This window comes from Mesoplodon densirostris, chromosome 10 (genome assembly GCF_025265405.1).
Source record: "Mesoplodon densirostris isolate mMesDen1 chromosome 10, mMesDen1 primary haplotype, whole genome shotgun sequence".
In the NCBI taxonomy this organism is placed as follows: Eukaryota; Metazoa; Chordata; class Mammalia; order Artiodactyla; family Ziphiidae; genus Mesoplodon; species Mesoplodon densirostris.
In genome coordinates this window covers 83,338,922-83,359,104 of record NC_082670.1, presented here as the reverse complement: position 1 = coordinate 83,359,104, position 20,183 = coordinate 83,338,922, and positions in this window count along the sequence as shown.

Sequence of the window (20,183 nt, the reverse complement as noted above, 5' to 3'; positions counted from 1 at the left end):
ACATAGTAACTGAAGTTATAATCTGAACAAATGTATTTGAACTAAAATGTGTTACAGCCAAACGAGATTCATTTAACTTTACACAATTGATTCCTGACTCTTACATTTAGTATGTGTTTGTCAAACCTATCGAGTGAAACCCTGAGCCCTGCTACTCTTACTCTTGAAAAACTGAATCTAGGAAAACAGCCTTTAAATAACATAAAGTCTGGGTATATACAATATTGAAATACAGTTTGGAAGGTTGTAAATTTGGGAGCCTAGGGATTTGTTTCTTAACTTGGGACGGAGCCATCATATAACACTTCAATTTCATTTCAAACTTGAGCATCCTACCTTGTCCTAAAAGGTAGTGAGTAAGCCAAGTTATTTTATTATGAAATGTACCTATTTTGAATACCTTCTTTTGATTCCACTAGTGAAGGAATCCCCACCCTAGGGTTATGGGGGTGACCAAAGACATGTCACTTGATACTGGACAGATGAGATTGACAGCAGTTTATTAGTCACCTATGATCTGTAGACTGGGGGAGGAGGACACCATGTGCCATACAGGACCATATGGGGGCTGTGCATGGGGATGGAGTGAATAGTCAGGGACCTCGGGAGGCAGGCTTTGTAGTATCAAGAAGGTACGGTGACCCCGGTTCCTATGAGAGGATGTAGTTGGCCGGTTGGGGAAATTCCATGGGCTGGCAGGGAACTGAAACCCACTACTCAGGAGAAGTAGGAACTGCATTTGGTCCATGGAGGAAAGTGGGGCCATTAGAGACTCCCCTGATTTCATCAGATATCAAGGAAGAGCATTATGTTAATTGTATGTCTCATGCTACAATACCCTTGGGACATGTCCCAAGACCAAGGAGTCTCTGTTCACAGTTCCTCTTGAGAGGTTGATGGGATAAACAGACTGTATAAGCTGTTAGAGTTAAGTAAGACATAATAGGATTTACATGCACTTTACTTGAAGATAAGCCAAATACCAAAGGACATACATATTCCTTTTCCAAATCCCCTGCTCACATCCCTTTTTGGTTTAGAAAACTTACTTGCTTGATTTTTATGATTTTGCAAAAGACACTCAAAGTCATCCCTCAAGGTTGCAAATGACATTAAAGACTGTTATTTGAAGCCTGGGCCCACAATTTCAGCACTGCAGGGAACGAGGCAGGAGGCTGCATTTGCCTGGTCACGTTCACGGTCACAACTGCAGAGTTGCAGGCAACCCCTCTGTTGTCTGCCCCCAGCAGTGAGACAGCTTGGCTCATTCTGGTGTCCAAGACCAATTGGGAAAATGAAGAATTCAGAGAGAGCAGTTCTGGAAATTTTCTGTATTGCCGAGCACTAGATTTGATAGGGAATAAAGTCATAGTCAATTCCTCCCGGCAAGTTTCTGTCCCTTCTTAGTCCTGATAATAAGTATCAGTTGTAATCTTGCTTGAAGAAAGGAGGTGTCCTTAATTGGGGTAAAACACCCCTTGATGATATAGTCAAGGAAACGGACCCAGCAGGGTGAAAGCTGCTTGAAGATCCCGAGGCTGGTTAATTGCCTTTAAAGGGTCTGTTCTCCAGGACACTGGGCAGTGTGTTAAGAGGAGCAAGGCATGAGTGTTGCAGCTAATGTCATCGGCATTTGAATCCCAGCTCTCCTGTCCACCCGAAATGCCACAATGAACCCGTGATCTGAAGTTTCCTCTTGGGTATGAAAAGCTGGACATAGTACAATGCCTGACCCAGAGATTGGGTATATATGCTCATACATATACTTTAATTTTCGTTGAGGTAAAGTGACAGTAAAATGCCTGTGATCAACACAGTTAAGGCAGAACTTGCTGCCTGGGATGTGTGACTCTCAATTCCTGAGCTCTTGGCACTGTGCACATAGTTTCTCATTGAAGAGCAGCCATGCCACTAGTCAAACCTCTCAGAGTGTTTTAGCACCTACAAAGTCACAGAGAGATACGGCATCACCAGAAAAATGTACCAGGAATATATTAGGACCTCGAAATTAGTACTTTTTTCACCAGTAACACTGACACGCTTTTCATCTCCTTGAGGAACACTCCCAAGGTGATAAATGAATATCTATTTTGATTGTAAGTGTATCTAAAGCTAGAAAGCAAAGGTAGATGATAGGTTAATAGGTAGATAGGTTGTAATAGATCTGGAATCATCTGAGTTCAAAAGCCTTTTGCACCTGTAATAACACTTTACAGTTTGCAATGCCTCTTCATAGAATTTTAAACATTTATTCCAGGAATAATTACTGCATGTCTACTATGCCTGTTATGTGCCAGGCACTGTTCTATTTGCCAAGAATATAGCAGTAGACAAAATAAGACAAAACACCCTAACCTCATTCAGCTTAAGTCCCAGTGGACAGGTAGAGAGGCTATAAACAAATGAGGAAATAAAAGCTGTTATCCAGCATATCATGGATGATAAGTGCTATGTTGGAAACTGAAGCAGGGAAAGAAGATAAGGGGTGTTGAGGGTGAGGGTTGAAATTTGAAATATGGTGATCTGAGAAGGCTGCTCTGAGATGACATTTGAGCTAAGACTAGAAAGAGTTAAAAGATCAAGGGTGTTTCTGATATCGACAACAGCAAATGCAAAGGTCCTGGGGCAGAAGCGTAGCTGTACTTGTTGTTGTGTGTTCCAGGAAAAGCAAGGAGATCAATGTGGCTGAGGGCAGTGTCCATGGATGGAAGGCCAGGGCAGACTGTGAGGGACCTACAGGCCATGGTGAAGACTTCAGCTCCTGCTCCAAGTGAGATGGGAGGGTTAGGACATGGAAGTGGCATGGTCCAATGTATGTTTTAAAGGATCACTCTGGTTGCCAGGCTGGGAATAGATTGGGAGATGATGCAGAATAGAAGGAGGGAGAACTGGACAGGGGGCCAAGGCAGAATCCAAGGGAGAGATAATGTTGGTTTCAATCACGATGGGAAGAGTGGAGTTGGCGAGAAGAAATGTGATTCTAGAAATATTTTAAAGGTAGAACCAACGGGATGTGCTGAGATAAGAATAAAAGGAAGGGAAGATTTGTGGGCGACTCCAAAGGTTTTGGCCAGAGCAACTACAAGGAACAAGCAGCATCTAAGTATAAGGAGAGGAAGGTGTCCATGAGATGGGACCGGGAGTTAGGAGTTGGTGGACATGCTAAGTTTGAAATGCCTATTAGATGACCCAGTGGAGGATTTAAGGAGACAGCTGTAAGGAGTATGGACTTCAGCAAAGAGGGCCAGATTAAGAGATCTCCATTTGAAGACAAGGGCCTGAGCTCTGGGGCTTCCAGTGTTTGGGAGGGAGGTGAGGAGAAACCAGTGCTCACAGCCTCACCTGCATCTTCTTCATGATGCACAGAGCTTGTATTGTCACCAGAATGTGTTCTTTCTGGAGCCTCCATTTCTCTGCAGGGACCAGGAAAGGCCCAGATGGGAAGCCTGGCTGGTAAAGAACACTTCTTAGGCAAGACAGAGACAAATTAGGAGGCACCTACGTCAGTGTCCCACAGCTTGTGGCCAAGCCACCGAAGACGGCTCCCGTTCACTTCAGGCAGAGCAGAGGGAAAGGGACTTGTTTATTTGGGCTTAAGGACAAGAAGGAAGCCGCCCCTGTCACTCAAGTCCCCGTTCTCCCACCCCTGCACTCAGGACTGCTGTGGAAAGCACTGGGTATTTTTCCACTGGAGGAAGGCTTAGAGTGGATGCAGTGATAGGGCTCCTCCTTGAGGATGACTCAGCTGCTCTGGTGTTCTGCCAAAGTCCTGTTCAAGAGAGCTGAAAGAGGCTCCAGACAGGGAGGGTAGATCACCTGCAGCAGGAACTTCTATGGTGAGGAAGTCCACCTTTTACACACCCCTCCCCCAGGCATCTGTGTAAACACAGTCTCCTGTTTCCCCAGGGCACATTGGGTTCCAGAGACACAAAATGCCATCTTGGAGGCCAGAAGAGACAGCATAGGGAAGTAGTGAGCTGACACATCCAAGGTCCTTCTGAGCCTGTGCTCTGGACCCCCATGCTTTTGGCCTTTCTGAGCAGAACCGATTCCTCCTGGTGCCCTCCCCTCAGGTGTCTTGATGTCAGGAACTCACAGCTCTCTCTCTTTACCTCCCTTCTCTGTTAGAGAATACCAGAGGCTTTTTACTAATGGCTCAGTGGCTAACTCTTTTGTAAGGAAACAGTTTTGGGGGTAAAAGGGCAAAGCACACTTCTGGATAAGTCATTTCACCTTTGCAAAGCTACCTGTGATGTAGAATAGACTTGGAGCCCCAAACCTGCCTGTGTTTGGAGCTCAAAACATTGGTAGCATGACACTGCTTGTTTTCCTAGGAGAGAAAAACCCAAGTATATCAAAAATCCCTCTGTTTGGCTTGATACTTGGTTTACCACTTGACCTCAACTCCCCAGTGTATATCATTGCTGCCATAAATACAGAGGTTCTCCCAGGTAAGAACATCTGTCATTGGAAGTTGCACGGAATGAAGAGGCCTCTTGGCTATGTCTCTTCACCTTGTCTGTCCCCGCCAGGGCCCTGAGCTGCACTGTTCTCAGATCCAGGGTAAAGAATGATTTTTTTTACCCCAAATGGGAACAATGTTTCTGTATTTATAAATCCCAGAGACTCAGACACATCTGCTCATATTTATATCGATTCTGCTGCGGCTGTAAAATTGCATATGCTATTTTGATGAAACTTTATCTTAATTTCATTACCAGTCTGAGTAATGATGTGTTAATTGCCTGATTTCCAAGTAACTGGGCAAAAATGATATTTAGGGTTTTTTTTTTAAGTTTCTCTTTTTAGACCCATGGCTTTAATAAAATATTAGGCTATTTTACCTTCCTATGTGGAAGTCAAAGTAATACATTTTCAAGCTGCTCATGAGTCTATACTTTGAGGGGAAAATGGTTGAATTTACCTTTAAGAGGGGGTCATTGATGGTCTTGGTGATGGTCCAATCCAGGCACAGAGAGCCCATCAACGTCCATTTGAAGTAAGAAAAGTATAAGAAAGAGCTCAAGATTTTGCATCAGATAGATCTGGGGCTGCAGCCAATTGCCTTCACTAACTAGTCATATCATCTTATGCAAATAAATCTGATAACTGTACATTGGTTGAAAGCTTTCCAGGTGATTCTGATCATGAGACAGGTTTGGGAACAGTAGACTGAATGATTCCTTTGGTGTTTTTCCAACTCTCTTCTTTGATTATTCTTAGCAAAGCATTTTCCGTAGTCTTAGATTTGACTAGATAATGACAATATCTTCTACCTCTCAGTAATCCTATGCAGATATACGTGTGAATCTTCACATGAATTATCCACATCCCTTAGAGCAACATGAGGTTTTCCTCTAATATTCTTCTTTCAGTATGCAATAAGCCAGAATGAGAAGACCTTCTTGGGCATTCAGAGGTAGGAGAGAGCAAGAGAGATTCCAGGGTTCAGGGAAAGGGAATTAACTCGTTTCTTCTCCGGAGGCATATACGATGGATCCTGCTCTGGGAGAGTTCAGAGTATTGTCAAGAAGGCAATGAAACCCAGGCTTCCAGATGAGAATACTGAAAGACAACCATGAACTCCCAGCAATAATAATGACATCTAATGTTTATTAAGCTTCTGTGTGCCAAGACCTTCTTTGTCATCTCACTGGATCGTCTCAATAACTGCATGAGATGGGTACTTTTATTATCCCCATTTAATGGATGAAGAAAGTGGGTTCCAGAGGTGGAAGTAACTTACCAGGAGTTACATAGCTAGTGAATGGCAGAGCCAGGCAGGGTACCCGTAGATCTGACTCCCCCACAAGTTCCTGAAAGACATTCTTCTAAAACACAACTATGACAGAATGTTAAATCAAATTCAAAACCATGCAAAGAAAATAAAGCTCTGATTCTTTCCCCTTACATTTTCTCATCAAAATTCACAATCCCATTATGTGTATTGCTCCCTTTATTCCAGTTTCTTCTTACAAAGAAGTTTTGATTGACAACTTCTTGGAAGTCACTATAATTCAATCTACTTACCTTCTCTTTTATCATTTTACTTTGTTTCCTCTCTCAACTGTTTCTGTACAAAGAGAGAAAAATATCACTTTTCTTTCACTTTTTCTGCCTTGATCTATTTGGAAAATCTTGAATGGCTTTGTATGTTTTTCTTGACTTTTCCAAATTCCACCATTTCCAGGAAGAAAATCATATATTCTAGAGGATGAAAAGCAGGGAAGCTTGGCTCCAATTATTTGTTTTTCAAATAATTAGCTAAAAGAGGAAAAGACTAGGGGCAAGAATATGCTAGGCAGAGAGAATAGCTCATGCAAGAGAATAGCTCCCTGTGGGGAGAAGGGTTTAAAAGAAGACCAGAGTCATTACAGCAGAAAATGAGGCAGTGAGTGTGCTATGACCCAAGAAGACAAGGAGACAGACAGCCATGCTGGACATGGAGATCAGGATGTGGATTTTGGATTTTATCTCCAGAACAGTGAATATATTGAAGGATAATAACACAGAGAGGATGGTTCACTCAGATTTGGATTGTGCCAAGATCACTCTAGCTGTAGTGATTTATAAAATAGTTTCCCGTAGAAAGACCTGGCTCATCATCATGAATTTTGGCACACCAAAGCAAGCCTCAGACAATTATTTTCCAGTAGACAGAGGTCTTGGCTTAAGTGAGATGATCTCAGGAACCTTAGTTCTCAAAATCCTTGCTACTGAGTTGAGCAGTGAAGGAATATACCCAAATACCATGTCATTAACAAAGAGGACAGCATCCTAAGCTCCCAAGAGCTAAGACGATCTTAGCCAGGATTCCTTTCTCAATTTCTTGCAGTGATCAAGGCCCTTTGGAAATCATCATAATATCAGCAGCATCTCTGCATTTAAATAGCTCTTCCACAGTTTATGAAACACTTTCACAGATATTACTTGAAATTAATAATTATAACCTATGCTTGAGAACTAATCAAGTACACCCAACTACCCTTATTTAATCCTTACCATATCTTGTAGGTAGGTAGGGAACACTTATGCTCATTTTAGAGATGAGGAATCTGAAATGCAGAGAGATGCAGTGAATTACTGAAGGTAAGTCAGCTTACAACTGACCAGCCTGGAAAATCTCGGACAGCTTTGTATGTTTTTATTTACTTTCCCAGGTCTGCTGACTTCTAGTTGGAAACTTTAATACGTATGTCAGCAGTTTATGGACTTAACCCTTGCCTTTACCATTTACTAACCATATGAACTTGAGCAAGTTTTTAACCTTTTTGAAGTTCAGCTTCCTGATCTATAAATGTAGATAATAGTAGAACAACTTAAAAGAGTTATAAAAATTAAATATATTAATAATTCATAACACACTTAGAACAGCTTAATACATAGTAAAGCCTCAATGAATCTTAGTTATTATTATTTTCATTAGTAGTAGTATATATTCCACTATACCATGCTATTTTGGGTGGGGCAGGGAAATGCCTAAAAATAATAAAAATTTAATATGGCTAAAATTTTTCAGGCACGTATTCTTAGTGTTTAAAGGGTTTACAATGAGGTAGGCAACATTATTATTCTCTTTTTTACTGAGGAAGACATTGAGATTAAAAGTAACTTATTCAGAGCCCCTAAGCTAAGATGTGGCAGGGCCAATTTTTGGAGCCAGATAAATCTGATCTCCAAGGCAGCAGTCCTGGAAACCTTACCATTCTGCCTGAAAGCACCTAGATCTATCGAGAGGACCACAAAAATGAAAAGACCCAGGTGGCAAAGGTAGCACGAGGGAAGAGAAGCTTGTTGGAAATGGATTTTCCTTCTCACTAGTTGAGTAACCTTAGAAAGTTTTTAAAGGCTGAGAATTTTAAGGACATACACATCTATAAGGGAAGAACAGGATGATAATGAAAACATAAAATGTCTTTGTCAATAAGAGATTAGACATTTTTAGATGAAATGAACAGGGTAAAGCTTAGAAACTAAGGCCTTAAAGCTTCCCAGCTAAGAAGAACAAAACAGAATATGTTTCCAATTGAAGGGATTATCCAGTGATCTAATATAGAATTGATCTTGTTTGTTTCCAATGCAAATGTTTTGTTTTTCCTTCTTAAAACCCTTTCTTGCTATTCACCCTGGCTTAACTCCATGCCTCAGGTTAGAAGGTTTAATTACTATTACTTGTTCAGTAAGATTGCTTTTGTTCCCAAGTCTGTGTCGATCAATGCTAGTCCCACTTTTTTTTTTTTTTTTTTTTTTTTTTGGCTGCGTTGGGTCTTTGTTGCTGTGTGGGCTTTCTCTATTTGCAGCCAACGGAGGCTACTTTTCGTTGTGGTGCGCATGCTTCTCATTGCGGTGGCTTCTCTTGTTGGGGAGCATGGGCTCTAATCGCGGGGCTTCAGTAGTTGTGGCTCGCGGGCTTCTGTAGCTGTGGCGTGCAGGCTCTAGAGCGCAGGCTTAGTAGCTGTGGCACACAGGCTTAGTTGTTCCACAGCATGTGGGATCTTCCCAGACCAGGGCTGGAACCCATGTCCCCTGCATTGGCAGGCGGATTCTTAACCACTGCGCCACCAGGGAAGCCCTAGTCCCACTTTTTTAAATGAATAGGTAACACCAACTCTCTTTGAAGAGCAAACAGTGTATTCATTTGACTGAAGAATGAAAATCTGATGCCTCAAACTGAGGTCTGACTGTTCTCTGGGCCATCTGAAGCTGTGAGATGGTCTTTTGGAATTCCTCTGCATGCCCCTCGATTTTAGGAATATTTCCATTTTGTTCCTCATGATGCCACCAAATTTAAGATTTAGTCACAGACCTGTGAGCCTCTCTTTATGGTGGGAAATGATCACTGTCAATACTGAGTAAAATAATTAGATGAGAATCAACAAGAGAACAACTGGCCCTGTTGAAAAAAAAAAGTCTTTATGAATTTTTAATGCAGTTTGCCCATGTGGTCAAGATTGATTGATTTTATTTTAAAAATATGCTGGGATTGGACTACAAATGAATATTGTATAATTTCCCATTTAGAGCTTTCATAAAGACCATATTATATGCTGGCAATATTATCATGTGCCATTCCCTTTATTTGACCATAATCATATTTTGCCCTTAAGTGTTATTTACCTTACTGTGAAGGATAAGTGAGTATAATAAACAAGCAGACATTTCATAAAACACTCTAAATAATTCTAAATTATGCTGTTATAATACTTTAGCAGGAAATGCTTGGTTCTTTCAAAAGATCTTATTATACATGTCCATGTCTGAGCACATTTACCATCTATTCTATAATTTATAGAAGGCAAGACCATCTCAGCTTTACCTAAAATACATGATCTTTCTTATATAAAGACAAAGCTAAAGACCCATTAGTATATCAAGACATGTGCATTAAATTTTCTCCCACTAGTAGTTATAGGTCACAAAAATATTTTTAAATTCCTATTAAGGTGCTTTAATCCCTCTAAAAAGGTTGTGAAAGGCCATGACAAATAGCATGAATTTCAAGATGGTGAATCAAGGTTAAGAGGGCAGTGAGTGGTCATCAGGGCTCAATCTTTTTCCATGTGAAGCGTATCAACCATTCAATGTCAAATTCAAGTTTTGACCTCATTAGAACTCATTAGCTGACAATCATAATTCTATAGACAAGGCCCTTCTTGCAATCTAAGAAAAACCCTGGATGTCTCTTCTCCTACCCAGTAATTACCAGTTGCTAAGTTGGGTTGTATGCATGTAAAAATAAAAAAGAATGAATTAGAGTGAGGCTAAATATAGAAGCCAAGATCGAGATTCTATTGTATTAGAATTCCACGACTCAACCAACTCCCATAGGTTAACAACCAGTCTAATTTTAAAACTATAGAGGCTTGATAGCTGTAAAAAGTATTTCCTAATTAGGTAAGGAATTCGCCTGTCATTCTCCACTTTTGGTAGTTACCATAAGGAAGTCATTTACATTTTGAACTCAACATTCAAACTGAAAATCCGAGAGTTTCCAGTTTTGTTCCAAGCCCCATTTGACTTCCAAGAACGGTGCCTAATTGCTTTACATGTGGTTGAATCACTAAACAGGGTGGGAACTGAGGGGGAATTTCCAGTAAGCAGAGATTCAGCTACAATGAAAAGACTTAAGTGTCACTCATGCTGACCAAATCTCAAAAGCATCGTAAATGATAGAACCTCCTTTAATTACCATTTATTCTTTCGAGACAGTAAAAATTATAATAAATTATGCAGATAAGTAATTCATCATCGGGGATGTGCCAGAAAAGTTTGTGATGTTAAATAATGTTGACCCAGGGCTTTGTGAAAATTAAAATTATAGGGCAAGAGGATAAATTTTGCCCTAATTATAGGTACAAATGAAATCTCTTGTCTTGTTTGAATATCTCTAGTCTTATCTACTCTACAATCATTGTTCAATTGTGCAGTGCAAAGAGATACTAAAAAATTCACAAAAATTTACTCCAAACCAATTGATGAGGTATTTATTCAGCATCTACTATGCACAAAGCCTTGCAATAAGCTCTGGTTCATAGGGCCACTTTGGTTTCATTGGAATTCAAGGTTGTGCTGCCCGTCCATTTCTTAGAGTGGTAAATAACAGCTCTTCCCTTATCCCAACAAAATTTCTCCTAAATTCTTGATATTTCAGCTTTCCAAATTCAGAAGGATTTGTTAAATTTTTTTCATTGAACCTTATCAAAGTCTGAAGTCCCAGCTTATGTGTTAGTGAACGAGATGTTTGCCTTCAGGTTCAGTGAGTTTTCCCTTATACAGGATGGCTTCTTCTGAAGTTGTACCAATGGAACTGATCGTGAAGGCCAGCACTATGACAGATCTAAGAGGCATGGGACAAGCAAGCTCTGATAAGGAGTAACAAGGCATTGTGAGGGGGAGAGAAGCCTTAGGGTGACACTACTGGGGAGTGTAGGAGAACCAGAGAGAAGCAGCAGTACCACGGGAAGTCTTAAGAACTGGGATACTCCTTCAAGGAAAGAACACTGCAAAAGAAAGATGACAACAATGACTAGTACTACCAGCGTTTTTGAATGCATAATGTCCCAGGAATTGTACTAAGCCTTTTATATGCATTGTCTCATTAAATCCTCAACATTACAGCCATTCTCTACTGCTCATTTTTCAGTTGAGAAAACTGAGCCATAGAGAGGTTGATAAACTTGCCGAAGGACACACACAGCTGAGAAGTGGCAGAGCCAGGATTCAAACCCAAGTCGGCCTCCAGAATTCAAATTCTTATTCACTATGTTCTAGTCCCTCACAAATATACATGTCACAAATCCAAGGGTTGGCAGTGCTTGGATCATGATGGTACAGGGGTGTGGATTTAGTCTCCACTCAGTAAATGGCACCTCAAGTAGCCCAAGTCAAAACCTAGGAGCAATCCCTGGATAACACTGTTCCATCTTTTACCCCCAGCTTCCACTTCATCTTGTCAGTTCTACCTTGAAAGTGTATTCCAAATCCGTCCACCATTCTCCAGCTCCACTGTGTTGTCCTGAGCCCTGGAAGCCATTGTCTCTTCCCTAGACTACTATGATGGACTCCAAATGGTCTCCTTGCTTTCACTCTCAACTCCCTACTCATTCTGCCAGAGCAATAATTTTTTAAAGTAAATCATATTATGACAGTACCCTGTTTAGAATTCTCCAATGGCTTCCCATTACTTATAGAATAAGATCCCAAATGCTTCCCACAGTTTCGCAGGTCCTTCAGCATCTGCTGTGTCTAGTTCATATTCATCTTCAATAACTCTTATCCCATTACACTTTAATCCAGTTATAGTTGTCTTTCTGTTCCTTGAAGGTGTCAAGATGGGTTCCATACTGGAGCCACTGCTCCTCCCTTTACTAAGTGTGTTTTCCTCCACATCTTCTCCAGACAGGCTCTTCTTTGTCACTCAGGTTCCTGTTAAAGAATCATTTCCTTCATGAATCCTTCTTTGAACCCTCAGTCTCATTACCCGCCTTCTCCTAGACACCTTGGTTTTGTTTCTTCATAGAACTTATAGTATGCCATTCATTACATATTTATTATCTGCCCCTCCCAATTTCAAATATAATTTCTATGACAGTAAGGTCCTAGTCTGTCTTTTTCCCCTCCATTTTCCAACACTAAGAACACTACCTGGAAAATATTAGTTGCTCACAAAATACCAAAGATTGTATGACTGAATGAATAAATGAATGGAAAAAGTAAGGCTCAGAGAAATTAGGTGAGACTTAATCTATGGTTCCATGGCCAGAATGAGGTGATGCAAGCTAAGGCCCAGAAGGTGCTGAGATCTCGAAGTGCTAGGGAGCACAGAGCTCAGGGGGTCAGGGGAGAGTTGGTATTAGTTAAGTCTCAAAGAGAGTAGTATTTTGTAGTGAAGTGATTGAAAGTGGGGCAATCTAAGCAGAGGGAACAGAGTGGGCAAAGGCAGAGAGGTGAAGAGGTTCAGGGCTGGCATTTTCCCCTACAAGAACAAAAGATCAAATTGGCTGAGATGAGCAAAGAGAAAGAGGCTGCCACAGCCTCCCACTCGGCAGCCTTCAAGCTTGTGGGAGAATTTTTGCAACTGACACTGGAGGTAAGAGATTCTTAATTGTACATTTTAATTTTTTAGCTTGTCTATTGCCATGCCTAGGCTACTTCTATTCTGTCTCCATCATGAAACTGTCACACAGCTCAAATTTAATTACTGCTAGGTTGCTTTAGACTCTGATAACACAGTTCCGGCAAAACTTGGTGGTGGGTGGGAAGGAGTGATCATCAAGAGATGTGGGTTCTTAACTTACCTTGGGACCTTGAGCAGATGTTTTCCCCTCTGTATGTATCAGTTTACTCTCCTGGTGAGATCTAGCTACATGTTCAATTTCTAAAACTCTATGGTTTGATGTAGAGAATTGGTTACCACACAATGAGCCCTCAAGTCATTCATTTATCTGTTCATGCATGCAGTGTTTAGTGGTTGTCTTCTTTTATGGGGAATGTATTTTTTTTTTAGGGCTACCATAACATAGTCCCACAAATTGGGTGGCTTAAAACAATAGAAATTTACTTTCTCATATTTCTGGAGGTCAGAAGTCCTAAATCAAGGTGTTTATATACAGAACCTCAAAGAATGCTTACCCTGATCACGATACCCCAGGTGCTTTCTGTAGCTGAGCAGCTGCGTTTTCCTTCTAAGATACAAGACCTGGTCTCTGCTTGCTTCTCCAGCCTCGTTATTCATGAATTCATTCAGTAGATATTCTGGAACAACAAGGCTGATCAATTTCATATCATGTAATCTTTTCTACACTGAGCACACTTCCAGTGACTCATCAGGTTTCTCAAATAGAGATTTTTCTAGAATTTTTGAGTTCTGTCAGAGAATCCCAAGGAACCGGACCATGGCCTCTTTAGGCTACTATAGGACATGATCTCTCAAGATACAGGCCAAACGTGACAGACACGTTTTGTCCCTTCTGGAAAATTACACGTCTACAATATTGCATCATGAGGAGGGAGAGTAGGGTGGGATTTCTGAGAGTGGACTAGAGAAAGCTCACTTTCTGGAGCTTATCAATTTTTCCCCGGGTGTTTCAGGTTTGGTCTGTGTCACTGTCCTTGTTGTAGCCCCTAAGATCCTGCCATTGGAGCAAATGCCTTAATTTATATTACCCCATAGCTCTGGAGACCAAGGTTAGAGCACGGCCCTGGGACTTTTCCATCACCTTCATTTGACTTAAACCTCCATAATGATGGCAGCAACTGTGTCCGTTTTGTTTATCATCATGCCTGCCTCCTGGGATACAATCAGTATCCCAGCAAGTGTTCTTTGTGAAAAGCAGAGAGGAAAGAAGAAAGGTAAAAAGGAAAGGAAGGAAAAAAAGAAAGAAGGAAAGGATTATATCAAATACTCGTGACTGAGCTATGTTCCTTGCTCAAGTGACTTCCTAGCTGTCTGCCCTGTTGGTATTACCTTCATCTTCTAGCTGGTACTTTCTCATGATTTTAGATTCCTTCCAGCTACGGCTTACCATGATCTAACCCTGTTAGGGTCTCTCTTCTTAACCTTACAGGCTTGACTCCTACTAATTACCTCCTTCTCTCTCTGCCTCCCAGTTCAAACTCCCAAGAGGTAATCACATTGGCTCATTTTCTCTTTTCTATTTTTTAATCCTGCCACCTCACAAGTCATTAGTCATTAATGGCTTGACTCAGTTTATGTCAGATGCTCACCCTTAAGCCAGTCAACTGTGATTAGATTTATTAGGCAATTTGCAAGATATAATATTTACTTTCTAAACATTTTTCGAAGAGAAATGCAAAGCTTCCAAGATGAGTCCACTCAATGGCATACCAATTTTTACCAACAGTAGCTCATTGCCACGTTGGCCAACATATTTTTAAAAGACAGATACATCTGAGACCAGAATCATCTTATTAGAATGACAGTGAAACCAAGAAAACACATCATCCATATAGCTTAGGAGACTAAGCCTGACCCATTCCTAGAAAACTGGCCCAATGGGAGTGCCTGTAAAATCCTTCTCTGTTCCCCCACTCGCCACTCTGCATTATGTCCACATCAGTGAATTATTTTTGCACAGTGAAAGTACCCATATAGGAAAATTTTCCAAATGTAAATATGCTCACTCCCATTTGAGGAGAACTTTATTGGCTTCTTTATTTCACAGAGTGCAACTTACACCATTTTCCCTGTTGCTCCACCCACTGACACCAGTGGAGAGAACCAGGTATGAAATAAATTGTCAGTTTCAAAGATATCATTGCCCTTTGGATAATAAAAAGGCCTAATGTTGGGGCAAACTTGAAAAAATAGTAAATTTTTCTAATTTTTAGATGCTGAGATATGTGTCTAAGTGGAGAATTTGTGGCAATTAAGGAATCAACAAAGCTGAAATAATGCTTTTGTAATGATACCAGAATGTGTGCTCAGCACGCACCGCATCCAGCTCTTCAAACCTCCCTTAAGCTTACAAATGATACTTCATTATTTTAAATCAATCAAGTGTCCCTAGAGGATTTCACCAGAACCCCAAATATAATTACATACACACACAGGCTTCTTAGCTATGCATGTGTTATGCCAACAGAAAAATACAGCTTACGTGCAATGCAGAAAAAGTAAAGGTTTATAAAATGCATTCTAATGTCTTATGAATAACAGTATTAGAATTAGAGTTGGATACATATACCTTAGCAAAAAAAAAAAAAGAATATGCACAGAAGTTAGGATTAGACCCTTAGTGTGGTTGGAATTACACAAGAGTACCCTCTCTTCATTTAAATGAAGTTTATTGTTTCATTTAGCCTTCATTTCAGTAACATACTTATTCATATCCTAGAAAATGGCTAACTTCATCAGCACTAGGCAATACAAGGGCCCAAGGATACAGTGAGTCTTTTATTTATTCATTAGATTTATATAACATCTCTATTCCAAAGAGCTCCGGGCACTGTAGAGAATGTTTAACTGATGTTAGACCAAGATTTCATGGAAATGAGAAGTGGAACTGTGTCTCTAGGGAGAAGTGGCAAAAGAGGAGAGAAAACAAGAAGGAACAGGGAGAGGAAATGGAGAAGCTTATGACGGGGGGAGGACAGAGCCGGCTTTAAAATGCCAAAATGAAAATGTGAAGTCCCAATGCCAACTCTCTGTAGTTAGTCCAGAAAACGCTGTGATGACAGAAGTTCTCCTTCTATGAAGGAACACATTGGAATCTCTTTCTTGAATGATATGATACATGTAGATTAAGCTTCTATGAATCTCATTTTTAACAGACATGTTAAATTTACAAGCTATATGCTGATAAAATTTAATGTTCATATCCAGTAATATTTATGTTAACACATTTTAATATGTCCTTATTTAATGAATAAAATTCCATCCCACTTCTCCTGAGTCAGACCAAGTTTTTTTCACACCATTTAGAAAGTTCACGCCATTTAGAAAGTACTGAAAGTCAGAAAGGAGAATGGATGGACAGTGGCGGAGTTCCTATTTAGTAGACTGTAAAAGTCCGTAGTTACCTGGAAACTCTAGTGTGGCACGTACCCTACATGTGTCATGCTCCTTCCTGGGCCAGGGAGTGGTAGGGGGGTCTTCAGGTGAGATTCTTCACATAGAAGAGCCATCGTACTTCTTCTATGACATTTAATCTCTGCAAAATTAATAGTGAATAGTGAATAGTGGATCCAGCCAGGCTTATGCCAGTTTCAACAGTAAAGAGAAAGTAAGGGAGTGGATTATGATGAGATGATGGGAAATGGGTAGCATTTTAAAACCTTTATTTGTGAGAAAAACAGGAGCTGGAATAGTTTATACATTTTACACCCTTGTTGATATTAAACATTATTTATTAAAGCACTGATAATCACTGTCTGTAAAAATTAAACCTGACATTTCAACACATTACATGTAAATAATTAAGTCTAGTGCTGATGAAGAGGAATCAGAAAGGACAGACCCTGGGAGTTTTCCTTTAACTTTGAGAGCCTGGCTAGTGGAAGATAAAAAATACGAGGATGTCCTTACTCCTAGACAAATACTTCTTTCAGAGCTATGTTGGGGAATCATGGCAAGACCAGTGCTTTTCTCTTGGATGAGCATTTTGGGTCAATTTAATTTAGTGCAGTTCACTATTTGTTGGCTGCCTACATTGTGCTTGGAGCTAAGGCATGTCCCCAGCTCACACTGCTTGAAATATGAGTGGTGCCAGAGAGAAGCTTGACATGCCATACTATAAAATGTGTTTTCAGGGGTTTCTTTTTTTTTTTTTTTTTGCGGTACGTGGGCCTCTCACTGTTGTGGCCTCTCCCGTTGTGGAGCACAGGCTCCGGACGCGCAGGCTCAGCGGCCATGGCTCACAGGCCCAGCCGCTCCGCGGAATGTGGTATCTTCCCGGACCGGGGCACGAACCCTGCACGAACCTGCATCGGCAGGCGGACTCTCAACCACTGCACCACCAGGGAAGCCCTCAGGGGTTTCTTTGTATTTTCAAACAACTTCTGTTATCAGAACATTATAAGAAACCAGTAAAATAAGAACCTTTGCTCTCCATGAGCATTTTTTGAGGGGTTGAACAAAGAGCGTGACAAACTTTTATTCCCATTCTTTTAGAAAACAAATTTCTCTTCATTGGCTCTCTGGAGAAAACTCATGTTTTACTCCACAGATCAGTAACTGAATTCCAAATCAGATGAATTAATTAGTAATGGTTTATTTATTGTCATTTAATAAACACTTTTCCAATTCATTATCTGCCAACTTATTGGCCCAACAAAATAAATGTTTCAGAATATCATTGCGAATGGAAGGCAGGTAATGGAAATGAAAGTAAGAAACTTTAGCTCTTGCCTATTATTTAAAAAGAAACTTAAAACCAAGTCCTTATAACCAAAAGAGTCCATTAGAAAGCTGGATTAGGCTAAAGTTGGCATTGTATTACCTAAACTCAGGCATGTAGGGTCTCTGTTCCAGGTGTGTGAATCTTGAGTAAGTAGCAGAAAAGCAGAAGGAGTGGCTGATGGGGACTTAAGCCAGCAAGTGTCCAGTTACAGACTCTCCCTGCCTCCGCAAAGATGTGTCTGGAGTCCTGGCTCTCTGCAGTTGCCTTAGAGCCTTCCTGTGCCCAGATCATGCCCCTGCAACTTTCATAGGTTTCACAAACTTCTGATGACCTTGCGGTACATTTCCTTTTGCTTAAGATAGGATGCCCAGAGTTGGTTTCTGTTGCCTAAAACCAGGAAACTTGGTCAAATATGTGTGAAATGGTCACCTGACTTTTTGTGGATTTCCAAATAATGAGATGTCTAGAGGAGGGGATGCTTTAATTTGGGGGCTTCCCTACCACACTTCTTGGGGTTGTGTGAGTCAGAGAGAAAGAGGAGCTTGTTTATTTACTGACAGGCGTTACTCTGGACAGTGGTCAGTGAAGAGCATGAAAAGACCATTGGCTGTCCTTCGATCAAGCAGCCATCTTCCTTCTTGGTGATTTCTGACTGGCTTGCCCCTTTCAGTCCAAACTGCACCCAGGAAACTGAAACCAATGATCAAGGCTTAAAGAGATCAAAACGAACTTCTTGAAAGCATTTACTCAGAAATTTCCAAATCTAGGTTATGATGGATAGATTGAGAACTAAGGAGTGAAGTTTCTTGATTTTTGCCCATTAAATTTTAAAAAAAGAGAGAAGGGACAAAATGACAGGCCTTAAATATAATTGTGATGCTTATGTATTTCTTGACAGTTAAAATGGTGTTACTGTTGCAGCAAAAATAGAAATGAGATTTTTCTGATAAACAAGGAAAATAAGGAAACAGTGAACAGGCTGGGGAAACAATATAAACAGGGAGCCAGATTTGGCAACATCACTTTACCCTCCTGTGATGTGTTGGGGGGGAAAAAAACAGAATGTCAAATTATATAACACATAATTAGAAATATTTAATTCTAGTAAAATCGTTGGTGTGTCTCTGGGGGATTTAAAGACATTTTACACACTTGTTTTAAAAAAAGCAGTCCTGGGCTTCCCTGGTAGCGCAGTGGTTGAGAGTCCGCCTGCCGATGCAGGGGACTCGGGTTCGTGCTCCGGTCCAGGAAGATACCACATGCCGTGGAGCGGCTGGGCCCGTGAGCCATGGCCGCTGAGCCTGTGCGTCCGGAGCCTGTGCTCCACAACGGGAGAGGCCACAGCAGTGAGGGGCCCGCGTAACGCAAAAAATAAAAATAATTAAAAAAAATAAAAATTAAAAAAGCAGTCCTGAGAGTATTTTTAGATCATGCAGTGATACAAGTGTTTACACAGGCAATGGATTCCATTTTTAATTTTAACTGCTCTTATTTTTCCCCTTTGTTTCCTTTTCAATTTGTTGGTGGATAATTTTTTTTTTCTTAACTAGAATTCCACCTGGACTTCCCTTTCTTTTTGAGCACAGTCCAGTTCAAAGGAGAACATTGCTTTCATATTCCTAGGTTGTTCTTTGTTGCCTCTTACCTGCAGTTGATCTCAATAGAGACTTAATTAGCCATTTACAAGCCATCATGCTAAGATTTCTAATTAATGGTGGCTTGCCTTTCAAGTTAATGTCCTTGCAAATTATCTCCTTCTAGAGATTATTACCATTTGCAGATGAAAAGCCATTATTTATTATGTAGGGGCCTCAACAGATGCTAATTTTAAACATCAAGCAGAGGTGTCTCTAACCATGAAAAGGTAAGCTCCAAAGACAGAATGTAAGATGAGAAATGTGTGTAGTCAAATTTACCCCCTTGACAAGCCCTTCAATGGCACTGCATTGGAGATCAACATTCTGGAGTCCATCAGGGCTGCACACCCACACAGACCACCCCTTTTCTCTGGAATAGCAATGCATTGGCATTTAGGAGACACGTTGAATGAAAAATGATTACTTTTAAATACTGGAATCCCATTAAGCATGGCAAGGTGCCCACCCTATGAGATAAACATAGAAATAGTAGGTTCCCATCACAGTAGGTTCCCATCACATCTCAAGCTCAATCCAGAGGAGGCATACTGATGGAATATGGCCTGAATTTCCTGCATTATTTAAATTGTTCACTTTTTGTATTGTCTCCTTCCTGCCCGCTACCTTTCTCTCTCTTTGCCAAGCCTATACAGATGACCTTAAGTAAGTTAAATAGGTACAGGATATGATTCCACTGTAATATATTTTTAAGCAATTACAGTACTGATAGTTTCACGGCTTAACTTTGGCTCTCAGAGGTTGCCCTATTTTTTTTTTTTTTTGCTGTACGCGGGCCTCTCACTGTTGTGGCCTCTCCCGTTGCAGAGCACAGGCTCCGGATGCGCAGGCTCAGCGGCCATGGCTCACAGGCCCAGCCACTCTGCAGCATATGGGATCTTCCCAGACCGGGGCACGAACCCATGTCCCCTGCATCGGCAGGCGGACTCTCAACCACTGCGCCACCAGGGAAGCCCGGTTGCCCTATTTTTATATTTGTATTATTTCTTTCATTAATAAAACCTATACTCCAATTTAAAATTTTCTACCAGAGCCTATACGTCAAAGTTTCAAAAGAAACCAAAGAACTTTACTTGAAATCAATTGGGATGGATAGATACCCAGTGGATTGTCCATGATCTGAGGTCTGATGAATACTCACTCAGGAGAACCCCAAAGTTAGTTGAGA